At 37.1% G+C, this 7,500-nt stretch overlaps 2 long non-coding RNA genes across 2 annotated transcripts in view; one reads left to right on the top strand and one right to left on the bottom strand.

The window, feature by feature from the left end:
- The window catches only part of LOC115230992, a 10,129-nt gene extending 5,585 nt beyond the window's left edge, over positions 1-4,544 (bottom strand). Inside the window, exons 1-2 of the long non-coding RNA XR_003883478.2 lie at positions 4,259-4,544; positions 1,118-1,226 (exon numbers count right to left, since the gene is read on the bottom strand). This is a non-coding gene — a long non-coding RNA (uncharacterized LOC115230992). The remainder of the gene's footprint in view (positions 1-1,117; positions 1,227-4,258) is intronic.
- The window catches only part of LOC118761748, an 18,347-nt gene that overhangs the window by 6,641 nt on the left and 4,206 nt on the right, over positions 1-7,500 (top strand). The gene's annotated exons all lie outside the window — the stretch shown is intronic.

Consider the following 7,500-nt stretch of genomic DNA (forward strand, 5'->3'; position numbering starts at 1 on the left):
AAAAAGCATTTCAGTTTTATATATAGAGATATATATCCATATATCCATATATACATATATATAGTGTTTTATCGTTATCGATACGCGAACACACTGCAATAGTGTAATAGAATATAGTTTATACAAACGGCAGTAATCACACGTAACGTAACAATCTTTTAAGAACCAACAATCCAACACGCTAACTCAAACTCTGCTCTTTGAACTCCAACACACGAACTGTGGAATTGGCGCGAACTTTTTCTTCATTTGCCACACAGGACAGAAGACAAAGGGGAAGGTACAAGGACAGTCAAACATAAAATGCATACACGTTTTAACCCTTAATGTGATAGACACACATAGACTGATCAGGTATATCGATCGACAGATAGATAATTAGATAGAAAGACAGACAGACCGATATATAATTAGATAGAAAGATAGACAGACAGATATATAATTAGATAGATAGATAGATAGATAGATAGATACATATATACATTAACAGACAAATAGATAATTAGATAGACAGACAGACAGATAAGTAATCCCATGGACAAATATGGGATGGAAGCACTCCGTCGGTTACGACGACGAGGGTTCCGGTTGATCCGAATCAACGGAACAGCCTGCTCGTGAAATTAACGTGTAAGTGGCTGAGCACACCACAGACACGTGTACCCTTAACGTAGTTCTCGGGGATATTCAGCGTGACACAGAGAGTGACAAGGCCGGCCCTTTGAAATACAGGTACAACAGAAACAGGAAGTAAGAGTGAGAGAAAGTTGTGGTGAAAGAGTACAGCAGGGATCACCACCATCCCCTGCCGGAGCCTCGTGGAGCTTTTTTAGGTGTTTTCACTCAATAAACACTCACAACGCCCGGTCTGGGAATCGAAACCGCGATCCTATGACCGCGAGTCCACTGCCTTAACCACTGGGCCATTGCGCCTCCACTATGGACAGATAATTAAATAAACAGATGAATAGATAGACAGATCAGATACATCTATAAACAGACAGATAGATAGACTTAGATAAATAGATAGATAGATAGATAGATAGATAGATAGATAGATAAATGGATAGAAAGAAAGAAAGAAAGATAGATAGATAGAAAGATAGATAGATAATACCTTGTAGAATATTTGACTGCGCTTGCTCTTATTATTCTGCTTTCTTTGTTTATATTCTTCTCTCTTTGAGATCTTTCGAACTTACAACCGTCAGCTGTAAAGTTGAGATCTGCATAAGAAAAAGTGAAAATGTTTTAGAGGCGCTACACACACACCCACCCACACGCACACCCTCAAAAATCCCCACAAAGCAGCCTAGTTTTGTGTATTCTAGTGTTATGTGTGTGTATGAAAGCGGATGCTGTATACATACATACATATACATGTTGTATAAGCATAAACATATTCAGTCCTGTATTGAAAAGTCATATATACACACTTTCGAAGTGTATATAGGCCAGACAATCAGGTATACAAAGGTTTTAATCACGCCCATACTTGTAAAATTCCTAGAAAAGTTGATATGAAAAATTCGTCGTAACTCCATAAATGTTTCAATTCTCAGAAAAGCTTATCTAGTGCATATGACCTATCTCTCTCTCTGTCACTCTCTTTCTTTGTCTGTCAGCTGTCTACTCGCCTATCTATCTATCTATCTATCTATCTATCTATCTATCTATCTATCTATCTATCTATCTATTTCATCTATCTATATACTTATTTTATAAACATTCTTCCCCCCTCCCTCTCTCTCTCTGTATAATATATATATATATTTATATATATATATATATATATAAATAAAATGGCTAACTAATTTTTTTCGATGGTTTTTTAGACAACCAACAATTATTTACCGGTAAATTTCGGTATGTAAATATGACTTTTAGCGTCTGGAACTTCTGTAGAGTTCAGTATATATAGTAGTATATAAGTAAAAGGGCAGGCAACAGGTTGCTCTGCCGCATACCGAATGAATTAGAAATGGCAGTCAGAGACTGTTCAATTCCATTTTCTACAAGTGGAGGCTCCATATATGACGCAACTCTGCGATTCACATACGCAAAATCGGAGTGGCAAATAAATATATATATTTATATATATATATACGTATATATATGTATGTATTATATATATATATATATATATATATATATATATATATATATATATATATACATATATATATATATATAACATATATATTATACATATATACATACATATATATACATACATATATTTACATCATAATATTTACATACATATATAATAACATATATATACATACATATATATACATACATACATCATACATACTACATCATACATACATCATACATACATACATCATACATACAACATACATCATACATACATACATACATACACACACACACATATATTATATATATATATATATATATATATATATATATATTATTATATATATATATTATTATATTATATATAATATATTATATATTATATATATACATATGTATTTCACGGAGGGCTGCAATCAGGAAATCATTAATTTCAAAAACAAACTTTGAAAAGCATTTAGAATAGAGTAAAAACCTACAGATTTGGTCCCAAGAGCAGTAGAGGAATGTTATTTTCTCGGACGAGTCATCCTTTACCTTACGTTCTAGTGACGTTGAACATCTTATCTGGCCACCACATTGACCGGAGCTCAATATTACTTAACTGTTATGGTTTATTTTTAAAAAAATAAGTCAGGAGTCGATAACCTCCACCATCACCACTACAAGAACTGGAGACTGTTTTAGCTGAAGAATGGACAAAAATTCTTTTGGACACAATTCAAACTTTGTATGAGTCCATACCTCGCAGAATTTAAACTGTAATTACTGCCAAAGGCGGTCCGACCTCATATTAAAATAAATTTGTTTGAAATTTTATGGTGTTTCCATTATTTTGTCCAACCCCTGTACATTGTGAGACAGACACATAGAAAAACAGATACATAATTAGATAGATAGACAGATAGATAAATGGATAGATAGATAGATATGGATAGATAGATAGATAGATAGATAGATAGATAGATAGATAGATAGATACAGACAATCAGACAGAAAGATTGAGAGAGAGAGAGAGTCAGACAGATAGATAGATGCATATAAATATATAGATAGACAGATAAACAGATAGATAATAAGATAGACAGATAATTAGATAAACTGCCAATCAGATAGATATGTTTCTTTATTAGCCACACAGGGCTGCACACAGACAGGACAAATTACAAGGTAGAGCTTTTCTTTTGGGGGTAAAAAAGGGGGTTTGGTTTTCGATCAAAAGGGATTGTAAAATGAAAGAAAGAGGACAAAAAAATAGGGGGGAATAAAATAAAAAAAAAGGGGGGAAGGAAAAGAAAGGGAAGGAAAAAAATGATCAATAGGGATCGTTATCACAAAAATGTCAATATAAAGTGTAAAGGTGAGGTTTACCCGTGGAAAGAAAAGCCTACGGAAAAGACCACAGTAACCTCGGTCAATGAAGTCACCTGTTACATTTTTTTACAAATAAGCAACTCTCTGTCTTAATTTTTACGGTTCATAGGATCATAGTCAAGGTGGTTTCGTCATTCATACGTGCCATCCTTGCTACATTCACCCATCTTTTTTTAAAACATTCACTAGACAACACTTGCCTCTCTACTCTCACTTTCCTCTTCAAGTGATACTTGAAGAAGTTGATGAGAGATTGACCAGAGAGGAAAGTGTTTGTCTCTAATCCTTTCAGGCGCGTCCACCAGGTACATTCTTTCGCCATAGCCACAAGTATGATAAAAATAACTCTAGCCCGACAGATATATAGATACATATATAACGGGAAGCTTTATGAAAATAGACAAAAGACGAAGGCAGGTGGAATACAAACAAACAATTGTTGACAGACAAACAGATAATTAGATAGACAGACATATAGATATATAGACAGTTCAGATACACCGATAGACAGACAGGTAGATAGATAGATAATTAGGTAGAAAGACAGATAGATAGAAAAATATAGAGATAGGTAGATAGATAAGTTTCTTTATTGGCCACACAGGGCTGCACACAGATGGGACAAGTTACAAGGTAGAGCTTTTCTTTTGGGGGATGAAAAAAAAAAAGGTGGCGTAGGTTTTCGATCAAAAGGGATCGTAAAAGGGGGAAAAAGAAAAAAAAAGGGAAAGGAACAAAAGAAAAGAAAAATGAAAAAAAGAGGAAAATAGATAGATAATACCTTGTAGAATATTTGACTGCGCTTGCTCTTATTGTTCTGCTTTCTTTGTTTATATTCTTCTCTCTTTGAGATCTTTCGAACTTACAACCGTCAGCTGTAAAGTTGAGATCTGCAATAAAGAAAAAGTGAAAATGTTTTAGAGGCGCTACCACACACACCCACGCACACACCTCAACAATCCCCACAAAGCAGCCTCGTTTTCTGTATTACCAGTGTGTATGTGTGTGTATGAAAGCGGATGCTGTATACATACATACATATACATGTTGTATAAGCATAAACATATTCAGTCCTGTATTGAAGAGTCATATACACACACTTTCGAAGTGTATATAGATTACACAATCAGGTATACAAAGGTTTTAATCACGCCCATACTTGTAAAATTCCAAGAAAAGTTGATATGAAAAATTCGTCGTAACTCCATAAATGTTTCAATTCTCAGAAAAGCTTATCTAGTGCATATGACCTATCACTCTCTCTGTCGCTCTCTTTCTTTGTCTGTCAGCTGTCTACTCGCCTATCTATCTATCTATCTATCTATCTATCTATCTATCTATCTATCTATCTATCTATCTATCTATCTATCTATCTATCTATCTACATATCTATCTATCTATCTATCTATCTATCTATCTATCTATCTATCTATCTATCTATCTATCTATCTGTCTGTCTGTCTGTCTGTCTGTCTTTCTGTCTGTCTGTCTGTCTCTCTCTCTGTCGATCTCTCTCTCTCTTTCTCTGTCGCTTTCTCTTTCTCTGTCTGTCTGTCTACCCGCCTGTCTCTATGTGAACGTTTTTTGTCTATCTATCTATCTATCAATCTATGTATCTATCTATCTATCTATCTATCTATCTATCTATCTATCTATCTATCTATCTATCTGTCTGTCTGTCTGTCTGTCTGTCTGTCTCTCTCTCTCTCTCTGTCTGTCTGTCTGTCTGTCGCTCTCTCTCTCTCTCTCTCTGTCACTCTATCTCCCTTTCTCTTTCTCTGTGTGTCTGTGTCTCTGTCTGTCTGTCTTCCCGCCTGTCTTTATGTGAACCTTTTTGTCTATCTATCTTTCTATCTATCTATCGACATCGAGCTGGTCGGCGAGACACTTAAAGACTACGAAGCGGTGACAGGAGCGAAAATCAGCTGGGAAAAGTCAGTGGACTTGCAACTAGGCACCTGGAGAAGCAAGCCCATGCAATCCACCTCCGGCGTGGGACGCTGGACGGACGGCCCGGTTGAGTTGCTCGGGGTCTGGTTCGGTCCGGACCTCCAAATGGAGAAGAAGTAGAACGAGATAACGAGTAGGATGGTCACTCTCGCCCGACAATGGGCCGAGAGGAAACTGTCCCTATAAGGTCGGGCGGAGGTGGCGAATACGTACATCGCGTCCATCATCTACTACCGCCTGACCGTCGTACCTTGTCCCGACCCTACCATCACCAAATTAGAACGCATTCTCTTCCGCTTCTTGTGGAAAGGATGCGCCCGATGTTCAGGCGATTCATTTGCTGTCAACACCCGTTAAAAGGAGGGCTGGGTATGCCGCGGTTGATGATGCGCAGACATGCGCTGAGACTGCGAGATCTCCGGCTCTAGGTAGACGACGGTGAACAGGTGTCGTCGCCGTTTGTGAGGCACGCTTGCCCGCAGCTCGCCTCCATGACCGCGGTGCAGTCGTGGCCGAGGAAAGGCGAATGGCACTGCGTGTGTCGCGTTGCTCGCGAGCAACTATGCCGTCCCGGGTCGACCTTGAGCGACTGTAACACAACCAAAGAATTCTATAGGGGATTAGTGGAGGGAAGGTACGACGACTATCTCGAGCCGACGTCGACGAGGAATACCTGGACCGCATGTTGAAGACGACTTTCAGGCCGGGACCTATGAACTACTTCAGATCCCTGGCCTGGCAGTGCTATCGAGAAGCGCTACCCGTTCGGGATAAATTCTATAGGCATGGCTCGACAAGCACGGGGCCGAGATGTGGACAGGGCGACAAAACTCTTCTGCACGCAATCGTCCAATGTCCAAATATTTCTGACCTGTGGGCCTATGTCGAACGACTACTGTCGTGTGTCAGTTTATCAACCGAGTCTATCGTGGATATTGTCGCGCCTCCTTCCTTGAAACGGGAAGGAAGAGCCAATTTCATCGTACTTGTGGCTATGGCGAAAGAATGTGTATGGTGGACGCGTCTGAAAGGCCAAGAGACAAAACACTTTCCTCTCTGGTGAATCTCTCATCGACGTCTTCAAGTATCACTTGAAGAGGAAGGTAAGAGTAGAGAGGAACGTTTTGTCTACTGAATGCTTCAACAAAAGATGGGTGAATGTAGCAAGGATGTATGTATGTACATGAATATCCATATGTGTGTGTGTGTGACTTACAAAGAGGTGAGGATTACCGATAGGAAGGACATCCGGCCGTACAAAATCTGTCTGGCCCATGCAAGCAAAGGAAATTGGGGTGTTTTATAGATAGATAGATAGATAGATAGATAGATAGATAGATAGAAAGATAGGTAGGAAGATAGATAGATAGATAGTTAGATAGATAGATAGATAGATAGATAGATAGATAGATAGATAGATAGATAGATAGATTGATTGATAGATAGATAGATAGATAGATAGATAGATAGATAGATAGATAGAAAGATAGATAAGTTTCTTTATTGGTCACACAGGGCTGCACACAGATGGGACAAGTTACAAGGTAGAGCTTTTCTTTTGGGGGATGAAAAAAAAGGGGGTGGCGTAGGTTTTCGATCAAGAGGGATCGTAAAAGGGAAGAAAAGAAGAAAAAAAAGAAAAAAAGAAGAAAAAAAAAGATTGATAGATATATAGATAGATAGATACTTTTATTAAGCTGTAAAATTATCACAGAAATCTTTCTTGGAGTTTCCCGTTCCTGTTCGACGCACAGTTGTGATGATATATATATGTGTGTGTGTTGGTGTGGTGTGTGGTATTTATATATGTATATACATGTATATATATATGTGTATATATATGTATATATACACACACACATATATATATATATATATATGTATGTATATATATACATACATATATATATATGTATATATAGGTATATATGCATATTGTATATATGCGTGTGTGTGTGTATAGCATGTATATTGTGTATGATATATAGTATATATACATATATGACATATATATATATATATATACAATATCTATAAATATATATATATATATATATATATATATATAATATA

This window comes from Octopus sinensis, unplaced genomic scaffold (assembly GCF_006345805.1).
Source record: "Octopus sinensis unplaced genomic scaffold, ASM634580v1 Contig17038, whole genome shotgun sequence".
Classification (NCBI taxonomy): Eukaryota; Metazoa; Mollusca; class Cephalopoda; order Octopoda; family Octopodidae; genus Octopus; species Octopus sinensis.